This window comes from Bos taurus, chromosome 13 (genome assembly GCF_002263795.3).
Source record: "Bos taurus isolate L1 Dominette 01449 registration number 42190680 breed Hereford chromosome 13, ARS-UCD2.0, whole genome shotgun sequence".
NCBI classification, from domain to species: domain Eukaryota; kingdom Metazoa; phylum Chordata; class Mammalia; order Artiodactyla; family Bovidae; genus Bos; species Bos taurus.
In genome coordinates, this window is record NC_037340.1 from 63,013,084 (window position 1) to 63,032,612 (window position 19,529).

General features: G+C 38.4%; 1 protein-coding gene and 1 non-coding gene across 5 annotated transcripts in view; one reads left to right on the plus strand and one right to left on the minus strand.

The window, feature by feature from the left end:
* Positions 1-19,529, plus strand: part of CBFA2T2 (CBFA2/RUNX1 partner transcriptional co-repressor 2) — a 144,039-nt gene that overhangs the window by 55,396 nt on the left and 69,114 nt on the right. The gene's annotated exons all lie outside the window — the stretch shown is intronic.
* Positions 4,778-4,849, minus strand: TRNAC-GCA (transfer RNA cysteine (anticodon GCA)). The gene has a single exon. It is a non-coding gene; the product is annotated as a tRNA-Cys (tRNA).

The window sequence follows — 19,529 nt, forward strand, 5'->3', positions numbered from 1 at the left end:
AAAATGAGTTATGCCTGTATATAATTTTTTCATTTTAATTGGACTATTTCAATAGGGATCAGCTTTCATTTCCTAGAGGTACAGCTCATATAGGAAAGCAGGTAAAATGCTTGATATATACTGGTTTCAGAATAATGAATTGGTTCCCTAGTATCCTCAAAAAGGTGAAAAATCACTTTTTTTCTAAGTTCTATTCTAAAGTCATGAATGTAAGTATTTTGCTTTGTTTCAATCCATTGCAGTTATTATTACTATTTTACTGATGCCCAAATTATCACATTTTAGTTAGTGGGAGTCTCTTCAGGTTGGCTTCTAAGTCCCTTGGACCTAACTCCAAAAGACTTGGATAGCTTAATTGATTTCTGATATGACAAGTTTTGTACATTTCCTGCCCTATACCTGGAGTCAACTGTTTTTCTAAAGAGCTCTGCTTCCTTTTAGTGGGAAATGGTATTTAGGAACTGTAGTCTGGGTGCTAGAAGTGAAAGAACCATCTTTTTTTCCTTTTTAAAATAATACTAGATTTATTTATTCTTTCCTGCACTTATTATAGGTCAAAATTCCAAGGTATTTTAATTGGGTGATTGTGGTTAGTTATATGAACAAGTTAATGCTGGCGTTGGCAAGAGATTTCAGTTCTTTACCATATAGACATCTTAGGGCTGCTGAAGTTTTTATGACGTGGTGGCTGGCTTCTCCCAGAGCTAGTGATCCAGGACAGCCAGTGCCATCTTTTGATTCATTTTTCTACTGGGCAATAGGCTATAGTTTTCTGGCTGTGAATCCAGACTACTTGGTGCTGACACTCGCTTTGTGGGCTAAATAACCAAGTTATGTAACTCTTTGTGCCTTATTTTCCTTAGCTATAACTTTGCGATAATGATAATATTTAGAAACTTTATAATATAGGGTCTTTGTAAAGATTCAGACAATTAAAACTGTCTCTGGCATTTAATACGCATGGTAAGCACTCAGCCGGCTGCTGTTGCTTCTATTACCACCCCCACTGGGATGGAACTACAGACATGAAACCTAGTCAGTAAGTTGCCCTTGACAGAAATAGTCTTTCTTCTTCTTTGCCCAAAATTGCCATGACTGAAAAATTGTTTACAGATTGCAGATATTCCAAGTATGATAGAAAAGGGTTAGAGAATCATAGCCACACCTGTTTTGATTATGTACATGGAGGATCTTTCATTCTTAATCTGTGTTCATGGAGACTTTAGTGCAGATACGTGTTGATGTAATGTGACCAGGAATCAGCCAAACATTCCCCCTGGTAACTTTTTGTTTTAAAATACTGATTTTCAGGGAGTTTTAAAAAAATGAAAAGGAGGTCCCGTGGACCTTTCACCCAGTTTACCTCAATGGTAATATTTTGTGTGTCAAGTACAATGTCAGTTTTTGATGATCAATTTTCATTTAGCAATAATTGACTAAGCAGCTGTTATATGCTAAGTATTTGGAGGTATAAGTGATTAAACTCTGACCTTGAGCAGCTCAGTCCTTCTCTTTGGGTTCTCATTGTTAATATTTCTAAATGTATGTTTTGTCTTTTCATTGTTGAAGCTTGCATAAGCGGCTCCTTAGTGTTAAGCATTATGTTATTTCTCACATTCATATTTGCCTTGTTTTAAAACAATTTTTTGAATTGTGTCTCCGTCTTTCATTTATAATCTTTACAGCATCAGAACCATGTTGCCTGCATTGTCTTATTTTAATCACGTGCCAGTTTTGCAGTGCTACCAAGTCTGGATCTGAGAGGCGGCTTGTGTGATTCATTTACATATATTCCTGTTAATATAGCTCCCCAAATTAATTTTCAACTTTGCATTTTACATCCAATTACATGTTCGTTTTAAGAAGGAATTTTTCATATGTAGAATTTTAAAACTGGTTCAAAGAGCAGAAGCTATTAAACAATAGCAGAAACCAGACAATATGTAGGACTTTAAATAGTAATTGTTAAACATTTGAATGTTCCCAAAAATATGAGTCTCTGTGTCAGTGTGTGTTTCTACATGTTATTCCACTAGGGACTTGCACAGATAGGTTTTGCATAATATCCTTGCTGTTATTGTCAGCCATAAACAAATTACACGTATTTAACAAGTTAATGTCAGATTGGCCAGGAGCCACTGGGAGGTGTGTACTTAGTGACATCAGCTGGCAAAGAGCCCTGGTAACAGGGAGGGTTGGAAGGGTAGTGGAGGGAGAGGAAGCAGGAGGGAGGGAGAAAAGGAGAGAGACAGAGAGACTGACTGTATCTGGGGATTCTGGCAAGGTGAAGAGGTGGTCTGTTTGGCAGGACCTTCCCATCTGGGATCCATCTGTGTTTCCCTGGAATGGGACAGGCAGCTCTAGTCAGTGAGAAATCGCAGATGTGAGAGAGCTGACACATGTCCAGCTAATGAAAGAAGGAAGAAGGCTGGTCTCACATTGGGCTTTGAAGATTAGGAGGAGAAAAAGAGGAGCTTTTCTGTATCTATCTCAAATAAATTTGGTATATTTTAAGACTCTGGATTGTTACAACCTGGGCATTTGGGGTAAGTACACTCTAGTTTTGGGGGCTAACATGGGCAATTATTTATTTCAGATTATGATGATATGAATCTTTTGATATTTGATGAGAGTTTAGCCTTTAGCTACTGTTATTTTGATACTTCATTTAGTTCATATTTTTACTGTATCATTTTTCACTTCCACCTTTATATTTGAATGCCATGCTTTCTTGAATGGAAACTTTAATCAGATGTTACATATGAATTCTATGGCTAGATATAGTCCCACAAATATTTCTTTAAGGTATTCTACATTGAGTCTTTCTGTGATATTTTGAGGGAAATTTTTTTCTCCTTTAGTATGCATAATACGAATAGTGTTAAAAAAAATGACTCATAAAATACTTTCTTATTATCACATTTTATTTCAACATATTTGGGTGAATTACAGCTAAAAGATAATTTTAATGTATTTAGCTCTTTGTTTTCCTCTCATAATTTCTTCCTATCTTGTTTTCTTCTGCTTACTTCCTACATGCAAAATAAATAACATCGACAAACCTGATTTGAATTGTAAGTTTGGAGTAGTTTTGTGATGCAGTAAATTCATGTGTAGTTAGCTACTGTGTTCTGTAGTCCTTTTTAGTTTGTGATCCATAATTTAATTTTTTTTTGGCTATTTCTGTACATTGTATTCATGTTTTTCCAGGCCCCCTAATTTGGACAACTATGAGAAGAGCATGGGTTTGGGAATTAGACATACTGTACAGCTCTTATTTGCTAGTTCTCTAATCTCAAGCAAGCTACTTATTCTCTTTGAGTCTGTTTTCTGAAATTCCTGCCTTATGTCATTATTGGCGAGATTTGTCTGGCACATAGAAGGCATACAAGTTAGTTTCAGAACTTTCTCGATGTTCATTATTTTGCTGTGATTGTCTCCTAAATCTTCTGCATTTTTAACTTCAGGCTCTTAGACTAAGAATAGATCTTATTTGTGTAGTTTTCAGGGTACTTTCCTCTCACTTTACTTACCTTCCAGATCATTTGTTTCTGTTACAAATGTTGTATGCCATCTTTTTTTCTCACTGTGATTATAAATGATTTGGAAAGTATTCTAAATATTGTAATGCAAATGAACCTGTTTTATTATATCAGAACAAAACTTTAAATTGTATTTCTTTTCTTTCAAAATGCAAATAGGAACTTAAAAAAGCACTTTATTCCTTAAAAATTCTTCAGTCTTCACTTACGTTAGTTGGGTAATTATTTTAAGAGCACAGTATTAGTACAATACTGTTCATTTTCTTCTTTCAGTTTTGCAGTCAGATTTCTTTAGCTGGGGGGAGACTTTGTAAATGAACTTTTAAAATGCATATTCTCTTACACCCAGTTGATTAAATGATTTAGTAACAAATTTCGAGTTTCTTTTTTTGATAGGTTCCGGTGTTCAGAATCTTTGGAGACTTGTTTGAATATTTGAGAGGGTATAGGATTTATATTGAATTTAATTGATACTCTTTCAGTGAGCAAGCTCTTTTCATTGTACTCTAAATGACGTGCTCCTAGGTTGAGTGGAGAGAAAAAGACTTAATGCTGAAGTGTAGTACAGGTTAGGGTCTACTGTGAAGTCATTCTCATACTGCCGCATGTCCTTACCAGGGATGCTTTTGATGCTAGAGTTTCAAGAAGCATATGAAACGATAAATAATATGCATTTTAATATGTGGAGTTACTCTGACTGCAAATAAGGGTGGCTTATTAAATACCCTGCTAGGGCCAACACAGTTCAGGAGGATAGCTGCTTCTTACTAAGGCAATAACCAATATTTTTGACTTGAATATTAGAGAAAATTATAGTATTGGGTTGGCCAAAAAGCTCATTTGGGTTTTTCGGTAACATCTTATGGAAGATGTTCATCTTTCTGAAGACTGTGAAAGCTTTCAAGAAACTTTCTTACTGTAAAAAGAGGAAACCACCTAAATTGGCTTCCAGGAATGACCCAAAAGAAAGAAAGAAAGAACACATGTACACCCGTGGTAGATTCATGTTGATGTATGGCAAAACCAATACAATATTGTAAAGTAATTAGCCTCTAATTAAAATAAATAAATTTAAATTAAAAAATATATATATATTGAAAAAAAAAAAGTGAAGTCACTCAGTCATGTCCGACTCTTTGCGACCCTGTGGACTGGAGCCCGCCAGGCTCCTCTGTCCATGGGATTCTCCAGGCAAGAGTACTGGAGTGGGTTGCCATTTCCTTCTCCAGGGGATCTTCCCAACCCAGGGATCGAACCTGGGTCTCCTGCATTGCAGGCAGACGCTTTATCCTCTGAGCCACCAGGGAAGCCCCGGGAATGACCCAACCAAGGCTTATTTTATAGCAAGGGGCCATGTTGGGTTGAAGGTATTTACAACAATAATGTCAGTAAACTAGAGAAGAAGATAATGACATTTAAATTGCATCTTTGGAACATAAAGGAAGAGTGCTTTTAAGTTTGAATGAGTATACTTTATACGTAACTGGAAAAATTCAAGTTGATCTGAAAGTCTAGTTGGATCATGCATTGAAGGTTTTTTAAGGCCAGTAATGTTCATAAGTCCCCAGTGAATACCTATTGAGAATGCTAGGACTGAAAGGGATCTTAAGGATAATCTAGTCAGTTGCATTATTTTATAGATAAGGCAAGTTGAGGAAGGGTGATAGAGTGGTAAAAAGTCAGCCTGGCCCAGCGTTTATTACCCTGGTTGGTAACTGAGCTTGGACTGGCATCGTATCCTGAGTTTCCAGGACATTGATTTTACAGTTTTTCATTGCCCATTGTGTGTGATAATATGGTAAGAGATAAAAAGTCTTCTAGAGGAAGTAAAATGAACTCAAATGAGTAAGTCCTGGAAATTACTGCCAACTCAGGCAATCAAGAGAATCTTCAAGAAGAGTTAGCGTTTGATTAGAATTTAGAAGGACAGGAAGAACTTGGACTCCTCATTTTTTTTTTTTGGAAGAAGCACAGTGGATAGATGAAAAAGTTCACCTTTCATTAGCTCCAAGTGCATTAACTCAGACTTTGTCAGATACATAACTACACAGTGTTAATTTCTACTGTGTTTTCAATTTGCCTAGCTGTTGTTGCTGCCTTTCCAAATCCAAGAGTAATTGTTTTTTTCTGAGATAATTATCTATATACATGATACCCCCTACCCCCTTTTTAAACTTAAGATTTATACAAGAACTCTATAATTTAAAAGGTTTCTACTTAGGTGGACTGTGTGAGTTGTTTAATTTTCCCTCCAAGTTCAAGTCAATAAATACAGGAATTAGGAGTGGCTGTGTCTTGCAGAAAAACAACCCACTATAACTGGGTTTTTATATTCTCACTGGTTGATGGGCTTTCCAAACAGTGTTTACCTTTTAAGATCTATGTGGCGTCATATTTATGCTGGGAAACTTAAAATGCATATGGATTTACTTTTCTCAAGCATGCCAAAACTTGCAAAAGCCACTCTTTGTGCTTTGTTTAAAGCAATGGCTAGCAGAAATCCTGTTATCATTCAGTCTTGAGCAGCTTGTTAGAGACGCCTGGCAAGGTGGAGTGCAGGTCTATATGGAATATATATGTGCATATGTCTGCAGTTGCTTCTCATAGCTGAAGTTCTGGAGTAATTAGGGTATGTATTTTCATTTGGTTATGCTAGTTAGGAGAGGTGGGGGAAAGTCAGTGAAAAGATATGTAGGCTTTGGCATTAGACTGTGTAACCATGAGCAAATTTAACCATCACTACTGACCCCCAGTTTTTTGCCTTGTAAAATGGGAATAAAGGTAGCTATTATTGTGGGCTGTAAGAATTAAGTTAGAAAGTAGCAAGCATGATACTAGCAGCATAAATACTCAATCAGATTTACCTTACCATGTGATTTTTCTCAGTTCCCCTAACATCGAAGTTGCAGTTAAAATGTGTTTCTTGCATTTTTAATAAGCCTCGCTTCAAGCTGACAGGGAGCCAGCCCTGCTTCCTTAACTAATTCTTAGTCATGGGAGAAGGGTGTGTAGAGAGAATGCATCAGCCTTAACTCAAACCTGTTGCTGTGTGGCAAGCTGTTAGTGCTTAGGGACCTTGGTTACTTGCCCTGCTGGAAGAGCTGGGGGATGGGCCTCTTTGAGGGTGACAGATGTGCCCTCTGCTGCCGGCGGGCGCGTGCCGGCTCTGTCCCTCTGCTCCCAACACCAGGTGCAGCCATTGTTCTGGCTGGTCTCTCTTCATCCGGCCTCGTCTGTTACTCTGCTCTTTCTAGCTCATTGTTTCTGTAGGAAATTAGCATTAAAAACCCATCTGAAACCCCCATGTCCCTCAACTGCAGGTGACTGTTATTGGCCCCAGCTGCCACCCTTGCGCTTGATTACTTCCATATGGGTCTGTGCAAAGAAGTAGTAGCCATTTATTGATTTCCACCACAACCCCCACCTCTATTACTCAAAGTGTAATACCCTGAAATCTATTAGACCCCCAATAGGCTGTATAGCTCAGTTGGCACTACAACTGTGATGAACGTTTTACAAGCAAAACTAATTATGCCCTCTTTCTCCCCCTTTACCACCTCCTACGTAAATATTAAATGTAAAAAACCAGAATGTCATTGTGGAATAGTAAATCTTTTAAATGTCTGGAGAAGAATCTTTCTGAGTAGGAAAGCTTTTAGATTTTGGATGGGCTTTTATGGAAAATTTTAGTCATTGCTTTAAATATTTCATACCACACCCATAACATTCAAGCAAACCATGGCCCAGTAGGCCCCTAGGGTGGGGGTGGGGGGACACAAACATTTTGGTCATCTGCTCTTTGGTTTATTAAATTTAGTCAGGGCAGGCAGGATGTTAGTAAAGGGACCTAGTTTTAAATAATAATATATTTTGTGGAAAACTGCACACATTTAGAACTAGCTAAGTCCTCTAATTTTGTATCATTTTGTTGTTTGCCCCACTATGTTTGCACAAATTTTTATTCCAGTTTATTTACTCCAATAAATACCACAGAGGGGAGATTGGCTTCCTGGGCTTTTCTTCCTTCATCAATAAATTAAGTGTTCTATTTTGGTTATTGGACTAAATCAAGATTATAATGTATAACAAGTTACCAGACTTAAAACCCTAAATCAAAATTGTTACATGGACAAAGTCACTACCCTTATCAGTAAAGAGAATCTGGTCCTGGTGGCCTTTACAAGTAAACAACTCAGAAAAATCAAGGCGGGGATAATTGACTAAGGTATTTTGACTGCTGATTATTTAGATGTGTCAACTCAGTCTTAAGGTAAACTCTTGAGTTTATAATATTTCAAATTAAGTTATTTAATCTGATATATAAAGTACCAATTTCAGTGTTTCAAATTTAGCTTTGTGGTGCTTATAACATAAGTAATTACAGAACATAAAGCCATTTCTGTTGGAGAAGTGTCCTTTTGCATTTCTTCCTTTTTTCCTTTTCCTTTCTCTTCAGGAATTTGGAGCTTGAAAAGTTCCTGGAGGCCCTGGCAGCCAACATTTTACCGGATAGCTCCTTTGGAGGCAAGGCTCCAAGTCAAGCTGTATGATTGTGTTTAGAATGGTTTATGATTTGTCATTTTTGAAGAGTCTCTGGAGCGCGTTTAGATTTGTCCCTCACTTAAGGAATGAAGAAATAGAAGGTTAGAGAGATCAAGAAAGGAGAGGATTGAGGTTTGAAACTGAGTCTTCTGACTCCAAATTAAGTGTGGGGCTAGTAAAAGTTAAGGCTGATTGTAAGCATGGCAGATGTTACTGTCTTGGAGTGTGCGTATGTATTCTTAGTTTTTCTTCCTTTATTAGTTTTTCTTCTTGATGCTCTGGAAGAACAGAATTTTCCTTTAGTGGCCTTTCTGAAGAGAGAAATATGATTCTTCTTCTACTGTCTTAGAGATATGTAAAATAGATAGCCAGCTGGAATTTGCTATATCGCTCAGGAAACTCAAACAGGATCTCTGTATCAACCTGGAGGGGTGGGATGGAGAGGGAGATGGGAAGGAGGTTCAAAAGGGAAGGGATATATGCGTACCTATGGCTGATTCATGTTGAGGTTTGACAGAAAACAACAAAATTCTGTAAAGCAATTATCCTTCAATAAAAAAATAAAAGAGATTTGCCATCTAGTATGAGATAAATTTTCTGTTCATCCCTTTTAATGATGTAAATTGTCCTATACCATTCACGGGTCCAATGCCATGATGAAGCTGGCACTGGCTTTGTTTTTGAATGAGAACTGTGATTTCAAAAGCAGTGTTCTTGGGTTGCCCCAAGTAGAAAAGCATGGCAAGTGACCATGTATGCTTGTATTGCTCAGATCACATTTATGATAGAGATTCTTCAACAGGACTGGGATTGGGGTAAGGCAACTGAGATGCCTAGGTGAAGAATATGAGGCACTCTCTAAGGGAGGCACTCAGCTAAGGGAACAAACTCTTACACCTAATTTTTAAAAAATGTATCAGGGACTTCCCTGATGGTACAGTGGATAGGAATACACCTGCCAAAGCAGGAGACATGGGTTCGATCCCTGGTCCAGAAGATTCCACATGCCACGGAACAACTAGACCCATGTGCCGCAACTCCTGAGCCCAAGTTCTGCAACTGTTGAAGCCTGGGCTGCCTAGAGCCTGTGCACTGCAACAAGAGAAGCCACTGCAATGAGACACCTGTGCACCAAAGTGAAGAGTAGCCCCCGCTTGCCATAGCTAGAGAAAGCCCTCACACAGCACCGAAAATCAGTGCAACCAGAATCTTTTTTTTTTTTTTTTTTTTAAAGGTGTATCTGGAAGGGGGGCAAGAGAACCTGTGATTGGCCTTGGGAACTTTAATTTTGGGAGTCTGTTTTAAACACTTTCGTGCACGTTTTTGAAGGTCGTTCAGCTTTCTTGGTTTGTTACATTTTAATGTACCACTTAATTTTTTCCCCTCATATTTTGCATACACAATATATACAGTTAATAGGATAACTGTAATTATGGGCAGTGTGAGGACAGACATGAGAGAATATCCCACACTGCATATTTCCTGCCTTTTTGAGGGTGATTGTTTAATATCCTTTAACTGCATCCTTCTATGTCATCTTCCTGTAGCTTTACTCCCATCTATATGCTGATGACTCCTAAAGTTACACTTTAAGTCATGTTTGTCTTTTGAACTCCAGGATCCTCTCATCTTGCTGCCTCATGACTGTTTCCACATGGCAGACTTGCTGACTGTGTTGCTCAAGTATACTGCAGCTGTAGTAATTTCCCAATTTTATTAGTTTTTAGAAAGATGTGTTAACACTTTCCACTGTGTTTTCAGTTTCTCTTTGCAGTTCTGTCAGATTTTGTTTTTGAACCTGTGTTGTTGTGTACATACTTTGTCCAGGATCATCATATTTTCCTTAGGACTCATTTCTTTATCATTTAGATAATGATCTTTTTTGTCCCCAATAGTGCTTTTTTATTAAAATCTGTTTTCTCCAGTATTAATATTGCTAATTCATTTGTCTTTGTTTAATGATTTTTTCTTAACCTTTCAGTATTATTATGGTTTTAACATGACTCTTATGAAATATGCAGATTTTGTTTGAATTCAATCTGAAAATATTCTCTTACTTTGTAACGTTGTTCAGTTGCTCGGTTGTGTCTGACTCTTTGGGAGCCCATGGACTGCAACACACCAGGCTTCCTTGTCCCTCACTATTTCCTGAAGTTGGCTCAAACTGACGTCCATTGAATCGGTGATGCCATCCAACCATCTCATCTTCTGTCATCCCCTTCTCCTCCTGCCTTCAATCTATCACCAGCATCAGGGTGTTTTCCAGCGAGTTAACTCTTAGTGAATGAGTTTGATACGTTTAAAGAGTAGAAAAGTGGCCAGTGTAGTTAAAATGGAGTAGATGATAAGAAGGGCTTCCCTAGATGGCTTAGCAATAAAGAATCCGCCTGCAATGCAAGAGACACATGAGACATGGGTTTGGTTTCCGAGTTGAAAGGATCCCCTGGAGAAGGAAATGGCAACCTACTCCGGCATTCTTGCCTGAAAAATCCCATGGACAGAGGAGCCCAGCGGGCTGTAGTCCTTAGGGTTGCAAAGAGTTGGACACAACTGAGCTACTTACTGAGCATGCATGCACAGATGAAGAGAAAAGGATAAAGAAGTTAGAGAAATAGGGAGACAGCTCCTGTAGAACTTTGTAAATCAGGGTGAGGAATTTGGATCTTGTTCGTAATAGTGAAAGGGCTATCAGTGGGGTTGTAATGTGGTCTGATTTATACTTTATGAGGGTTATTCTTCCTGTGATAAGGAGAAGGAGCTATCTGGGGGGGATGACTGAAAGCAACAAGGCCAGAAGTAAAAAATAAGTTTGGATTATGTTCATGACTTGGGAGATAGACAGGAGATGATTTGATTATGATTTGGATGTAAATTGAGTTTTCTGAATTTGTCAGTGTATTGAATTTTGAGAGAAGAGTGCTTTCAAATAATTGTCACATTTGTTCTCCTTGTTATTCATCCATTCATTTAAATACTTATTAAGTACCCATCGTGTGCCCAGGGACTCTTCTAGGCATTAAAGTTATATCAGTGAATGAAGCAAAGACCCTGCCCTTGTGGAAATTAAATTCTACTGGGAGAGACAAATGGTAAAGTTGTTTAATAAGTAATATATGTGACCTCAACTATATATGTTGTATATATTTAAAATGTCTGAAATATATGTTACAAAAATGGGAAGTGCTAAGGAATAAGGGAAAGAGTTTAAGAAGATCCAGGCTAAGTTGAGGCAGGTGTGTGTGTGTGTGTCAAGGGTAGTTAAGGAGAGTGGGTGTGGGTGTGTGTGTAAAGGGTAGTTAAGGAAGGTCCCTGCTGAGAAGGTAATGGTTTTGAGAATGCAAAGGTAATAAATATAAAAGTTCAGCATTTTTTTGCGGCACGTTGTGCCTCTCACTTTTTGAGTACTTATTATCATGAAGATTGAAGATGATAGTTGTTTATGGAGTACAGTCTTGACTCTGTGAAGTTGTGTTCATCTTTTTGAGCATAGGCAAGGACTCATCAACGGAGAAGGCAACGGCACCCCACTCCAGTACTCTTGCCTGGAAAATCCCATGGACAGAGGAGCCTGGTAGGCTGCAGTCCATGGGGTCGCTAAGAGTCGGACACGACTGAGTGATTTCACTTTCACTTTTTACTTTCATGCATTGGAGAAGAAAATGGCAACCCACTCCAGTATTCTTGCCTGGAGAATCGCAGGGACAGAGGAGCCTAGTGCGCTGCCATCTATGGGGTCGCAGAGAGTCGGACACGACTGAAGCGACTTAGCAGCAGCAGCAGCAAGGACTCACCAAATAAGAGCCTAAAGTATTTGGAGTGAGCCTTTAAGAAGTATAGGTCTTGGTGCGTGTGAAACATTCATAAATAGTTGGGGAGTAATTTAATAACAGAAATATACTCTTCTTTAGAAACAACTTGCAATGTCTTTTTGCTTTGACATTCATGTATATCCAAATGGGGTTTGAAGTGGCATACAATGAAAGATTAAAAAGAAGGCAGATTAAGAGCCAAGGATTTTGGACAAGTATCCTAAGTGGAATTAAGTTCTTGCCGCTCAGCGCTGCATTAAACGTTTAGCTAAAACGAAAAGGAAAACCCCTAGGTGTTGACTTCTCATCATCTGGATAGAGGATACATGCTTAGGAGAGCCTTTTATCCTGGCTTAGTGAATCTGGGAAGGTGTGTCATGAAAAGATGATACCCAGGTCACTTCTTTTGGAAAAGGTGAAGAGTCCCAGTAAACTTAGAGTTCAGAAGTATATAAGACTGATGTCTAGATTATACAACATAATCTGTAGAAAATGAGATTAAGATTCCTTTAAAAAAATTTTAAAGCAGGAAAGTATAACTTGTTTGTCATTTTTGATGATGGAGACTTCTGGGCAAAAGGTGAATTTCATGAGGGTAATCTTAGGGTTGAGAAGACCATTTTGAGATGATGGGTGTAGTATAGGCAAGAGATGATGAAGGTCTGTATTTTGTTTGTTGTAGACGGAGTAGAGAGGGCCAGAGGATTTGAACTTGGCAGGGAGTGGGTGGAGGATGCAAAGTAATGATTGGTTTTAAAATATAAATGAAAAGACTGAGCCAATCAGTTGTTGTTTTAAATGCAGCCTATGAAGGGTTTTATGAAAAAGGGAGGTTAGAGTCGCCAGTCCAGGTTCCATGCAGGATACTGGATGCTTGGGGCTGGTGCACTGGGACAACCCAGAGGGAGGGTATGGGGAGGGAGGAGGGAGGAGGGAGGAGGGTTCAGGATGGGGAACACAGGTATACCTGTGGTGGATTCATTTTGATATTTGGCAAAACTAATACAATATTGTAAAGTTTAAAAATAAAATAAAATAAATAAAAATTTTTTAAAAAAAGGAGGTTTAAAAGGGTGAATAAACCTTCGGTACTGTATGTATTTTGTTAGATATTTGGGGGTGGCAAAATAATTTCTAAATATTTCTAGCAACTTTATTTTCAGTTTTTTCCTGCAAGATGAAAAAGTAAATCCTAGAGTTCTTTTTGATTGAATTAGCAGACCATATGGTGTTTACACAGACTGACTGCTACACAAGGTAGCTGCGTTATTTTTCTCTTTCAGGATATAATACTTAACCTGATGCCATGTTCTGAAACATTTATTTTCTAGTGAACAGTATGTGAAGCAATTACTCTAGTAATTGTATTTTTTCTTGATGTCTCAGTTGATGTTACTCTTTGTGTAATGTTTAACCCTACTTGTTTACTTAATCTTTTTAAAAATTAAATCTTTAATCTGTATAGTGCTTTCTAACCTTTTCACATCATAGCACACAGAGAAACTGATCAATTCTGATTGGCCATCCCAGGCTGAGTAAATCATACCTCAGTACACTCATGACCATTCATACCTCTCCAGTGTGCCTTGCCACACAGCTGGGGAAACTGCCTTATAGAAAGATTCTTATACTGCTTTTCTTTCTTTCTTTTTTTGGCTGCTCTGTGTGGCTTGCAGGATCTCAGTTCCCCAACCAGAAATTAAACCCAGGCCATGCCATGGCAGTGAAAACCCAGGATCCTAGGCACCAGGGAACCCTCCTCCCCACCCCCCCGCCAACGCTGCATTTTAGTTAGCTGAAGTTAGGAAAGAGTTATGGTCTATAGCGTGTATCAGATATGACAATGAAGAGCTCAAAAGAACTCACATGGGCTAGTGGAGAGAGATGGGCACACAAAAAAAAGTTAGGTGGTACAGTACAACAAATGACATCTTATCAGTGTTTATAAGGAGTCGTGAGAGTGCAGCTGTGGGAAAGTTTAATTCTGTCAAGTTGCAGTTGAGGAGTATCTGGGAGGACAGAGTTCCTGAGAACAGGGAAGACAGGGCAGTTTAGGGAGAGAGGACAGCCTGTTTGCAGCCTTTATGCATCTTCAATTTCTGTCAGAGATCTTGCTCCTCTTACTGTATAAGAAGATTTTGAAACGTAAGAAGTTTGCTCTAATGGCAGATACAGTTATCTGCCCTGCCAAAATGCCCATTTACTTTCCATTTATGTTGTTTGGATTCAGTCCCTACTCTAATCCAGACTTATATTTGTGTTGTGCTTTTAATTTTCAAAGCTTTTTATCCCCCCATAACAGCTCCCCAGGGGCAGGAAATAAAAAACAGGTGGTAGTCTTTTTATTTTTATGGAGGAGAAAGCTGAGACATCATCATCATATCAGCATTTTTGTTTTCCAGGTCATTAAGAAGCAGGAATAGAATCCTGAAGAGAAATCCCTCTGTGATGACTGTCAGTTCCTAGATACAGTTTTTGTTCTTTGCTTAATTACAGAGGGTGCTGTCCAAGAGGAAGAACCTCTGGGCACAGCTGGAGTGCGGACTGCTAGGGCAGTGACCAGGGGGGAGTCAGCAAAGCAGACGGCATGGTTGCCGATCCCAGAGCTAACAGTCTGACATCTGCAAGCTGCAGCTCTAGTCATTGGTCACAGTGTATTTACGTACCTGCTCACACTTGGTGAGGAATCACTGAGTCTGGAGGAGAAATGGGACTATATAAGTATATACAAGAATATGTCACTAGGACTTCTACTCTGTGTTAGGTAGAGTTGTCCATGAGATTCCATAGTTGGTAGTTGTCCCAGTTCATTTATTGCTATGTTTATTCCATCTTCCTTGTACCAATTTTAGTTTAATGCCAGAATAAGATTGAGCTATCTTAACAGATGAGTAGGTGCTAATTGCATCACTGTGATACTTGCCAAAGAGATTTTGTTTTCTAGTTGCTTTTGATCTGTTCTATCTTTCAGACTCTCTTGGAAAACACAATACTTGGTTATGTTTTAGGGTATCATTGATAAAAGAGTCATTTCAATGAGTGGTAATGGCTGTTGACCCTTTATATTTCTATCTGAACATTGTATTTATCCATTTTTGTAAAGGTACTTGAAATTTGGGCTTCCCTAGTAGCTCAGATGGTAAAAGCACCCACCTGCAATGCAGGAGACCCAGGTTCGATCCCTGGGATGGGAAGAACCCCTGACGATGGAAATGGCAACCCACTCCAGTATTCTTGCCTGGAAAATCCCATGGACGGAGAAGCCTGGCAGGCTCCAGTCCATGGGGTTGCAAAGAGTCATATAAGACAGAGATTCACACACACACACACACACTTGAATATTTTAGAAAATAGTGAAGAAAAGGGCTTATTGGATTGTTAGTTTTGAGGAGTTGTTTTAGGAGGAAAAGGATGATCTTGGTGTGGAGTTAACAGTTTCAAAATCCTGAAAAAAAATTTTTTTAATGAGATAATCAGTGCATATGTTTTAATCTGCTAAATTTGTGGTAATTTGTTACATGGAAATAAAACAGTTTCTTTCCTGTTTTATCATGAGTAGATGTCAGGTAGTACATGAGGGTCTAGGACATTTATTTTTTCTTAATTCTTTGAGCTCTTTTTTTTTGGGTGGGGGGTCGTCTTTTATCAGAAGCCTCTCTGATTTTGGCTGAAGACGTAAATGGGTTCCTACATAATAACTTTTACTTTTCAGTCTCACTTCCCCAGGACCCACTTCAGCTACAGATGCTTTATAGTTACCATCATATAATTGTGAGGATGTCAAGTACTCTAGAAGAATATGAAGTCTGTGTGCTGTGATGAGTGTTCATTTATTGTATTCAATACTTTGTTACAGTGTGCAAAATTCATTGAGCCTTTTAATAATTCGTTCTTCTAGCATCTTTCAGTTTAGATTTCTTATGTTATAGTTATGGTCTCTGGAGTCCAGCAGAGCTATGGTTTCTTTTGGGGTAGGGAGTGGGTAGTGTTCTTGACACACAGCTTGTACGACTTCAATTCCCCAACCAGGGATTGAACCCAGGCCACAGTCGTGAAAGCCCAGAGTCCTAACCACTAGGCCAGCAGGGAACTCCCAAGCTGTCACTTCCTAACTACTGTATATGGCATTGAGCATAGTGTAACTTCCCCAGAGCCTTAGTTTCTATTGAGTAATGATGATGGTTTTTCCTGTCATTTTGGTGGTGTTGCATAAAGAAAATATTTATAGAATGCTCAGTACAATTCTTTGCACATAATAAATATTATGTTGTCATTTACAAATGAAAATAGAGGGTAATGGGAGATATTATTGTTGCCAAAATTTGCTTCCTGACTTCTCCTTTCGAGCAAGAAAGCCTGGCTGAACTCAATATATTGGATAAATTGGAAACCTGATTCCTTATCAGTATGAATTAAGAAATCAGATGCCCATGAACATGGGCATCTGAAGGCTTTTAAATCAGTTTTCCTTTGTTATCAGTTGCTTATGTTTATATCCATTGTTAAAGTGGATGGCTGCATGATACAGATAACATCAAAATATCACAAGTTAATGTAAGAATAATGCAAACTGTTACAGAAAAAACAAGGTAAGATCAAAAGTACATGACCTCTCTCCTGCCCCACTCCTTTCCTTTATAGCTGACTACTTTGGTGTTCGTACACCTAATTCAGGTTTTTCCACACCTCTAAAACTGTAATGTTTTCAAAGCAGTTTATGTGATTGAATTTACTTAAGAGTATTGCTTTCCTTGGAAATAATTAGTTTTTAAAAATAGATCCTAGGAGAGTAGTAAAGAATTGAGAAGTCACATCTAAGAATAGATAACTGGGGCCTAAGTTGAATTGGAAATGAGATAAACAACAACTATTTACTTGTTAAAAGAACCATAGGGGAATTTTATTAAATGAACTTCTGTGTGCACCCATTTGTTAGTTTCCCTTTGAGCTTTCAGCACTTTATCCATATTGCAAGGCTGTGGAGTTGCTATATTCTGCAGCATCACAAGGCTGGCATAGCAACTCTCTGCTTGCATTGCCTACAGCTATCATCCAAAGGGGCCAAACACATGGCATTGTAGTGTTATTTCCAGATGTCATTTGATGACTTAGAGTTTAAAGAAAGGTATTTGCTCTTGAACAGGAGAAAAAATTGTTACTTTGGCATAAGGTCTATCTTGGCACCATTCCCACATCTGTTATTGATTAGGAGTGAATGCTGGTCAGTCAGAATGCAAGAGTGGCAGCCGATTATCAGGCTCACTCTTCAGGGTGACATACTTAAGGAAATTGCAAGGGTGTCATAAGCTGGCTGAGCAAAAGATGTGAAAGACCCTCTGATAGATGTACAGAGACTTGATGTACAGAGACAGTCTGAGTGGTTTCCACATGCCAAGAAGATATCATAACATCTGCATGCAGAACCTGTCCTTAGAGTGGGCAGTGGAATAGGTAGTAGGATCCTTTCTTGCTGATTTTAAAATAGATTTGATTAACATAAAATGTGCAGATACTGTGTTCAGTCCATTGAGTTTTTAATAGTTGTCTACTCTTGTGTAACTATGCTGCTGCTGCTGCTAAGTCGCTTCAGTCGTATCCAACTCTGTGCGACTCCATAGATGGCAGCCCACCAGGCTCCTCTGTCCCTGGGATTCTCCAGGCAAGAACACTGGAGTGGATTGCCATTTCCTTCTCTAATGTATGCATGCATGCTAAGTCGCTCCAGTCGTGTCCAACTCTGTGCAACCCTGTGGACTGCAGCCCACCAGGCTCTTCTGACCACGGGATTCTCTTGGCAAGAATACTGGAGCGGGTTGACATTTCCTTCTCCATTGTGGAACTATAGTCTTCAATTTTAGAACATTTTAATTTACCAGAAAATTTCTATGTATCTCCTATAACCAGTATCTCACTTCTTCTCTTGTATTTCCATTAAATGGAGTCATGCAGTGTGTATTCTTCTATGTCTGATTATTCTGGTTTTGAGTTTCATACATGTAATTGCATAAATCAATGGATCATTTGTTTTTAATGTTTAATGTAGTATTCCGTTGGGTAGATTTCAATTAGTTACCTATTGATGGACATTTGAGTTGTCTCCAGTTCTGGCTCCTATAAATGTCTATATAATTTTGTAAATATACTCTTGAGTAGATGTATGCATGTTTGTTGTTGTTTAGTCGCTCAGTCCTGTCTGACTCTTTTGTGACGTCGTGGACTGTAGCCCACAAGGCTCCTCTGTCCATGGGGTTTCCCAGGTGAGAATACTGGAATGCGTTGCCATTTCCTTTTCCAGGGGATCTTCCCAACTCAGGGATCTAACCTGCATTGCAGGCAGATTACCACTGAGCCATCAGGGAAGCCCATTTAACATTATAGGAAACTGCTAAATAGTTCTTTAGTAGTCCAAAGTGGTTGTACCATTTACACTTCGCCCAGCAATTTGTGAGAATTTCATATGGTTCATATCCTTACCATTTCATCTTTTTTAGCAATTTTAGTGAGTTTATTTTTGGTAGCTCCTTGTGATTTTAATGTGCTTTTCCTTGATTAATGATGTTGGCCACATGTATATATTGGACTTTGCTACGTCTCCCTTTGTGAAGATATATTAATCTATTCCATTTGCACAATCTATATTCAAATCCCATTGTCAAAATGTAGATTATTTGTGTCTTTATTGTTAATTTGTCAGAGTTCTGTGTGCATTCTAGATATGAGTCCCTTGTTAGATATGTGAGCTTTAAATAGTTTGTGTTATGCATGGCCCATCTGTCCATTATCTTAATGATGTCTTTTTAAAAAATTCCCTGTTTTTGGTGGTGCTAGGTCTTTGTTGCTGCATTTTGGCTTTCTCTGCTTGCAGAGAACAGAGGCTATTCTTTACTTGCGGTGCATGGGCTTCAGTAGTTGTGGCGCACGGGCATAGTCGTCCGTCACCCAGCATGTGGCATGCATTGCAAGGCAAATTCTTAACCACTGGACCATCAGTGAAACCCTTAATGACATCTTTTGATGAATAGAAAACCTTGACTTCGTAAAGTCTAATTTATCAATTAAATATTTTTTAATAGTTTTTTTATAGTTTGTGCTTTTTTTCTTTTGTGACCTGCCTAAGGATTCTTTGCTTACCGTATGGTCACCGAGATATTCTTCTGTTCTTTTTCTAGGAACTTTGTGACCCTGGGTGTTAGTCTGAGCTCCATGTTGCACTTGTGTTTGTGAATGGACTGACATAAAATGGAGATTTTATTTTTTTTCCTACTTGGGTGTCCCCCACTGAATTGATTTGGTACCTTTTCTAACAGCCACTTGCCTTTGAGTAGTTTGTCCTCTAACCTTTTTTTTTTTTTGAGGTTGTTTTGACTGTTCTAAATGCATAACATATCATGTAAATAAGTTCTTAGTGTCTATCCCTCTTGTCTTTGTTTTTTAATGCAGAGATATTCTTAAATTTCTAAAACTTAAAAAATTGAGAATATACTTTTTATGTGGTTGTAATGAAAAGTTGTAGAGTAATGAATGCTGTTGCACAGTATAATTTCTTTTGTGCTTAAAATATAAAGGCATATGACAAATTATTTTAAAATAGAAGAGTGTTTTGAGTTATCTCCCATTATAAGCAAAGCTAACATTT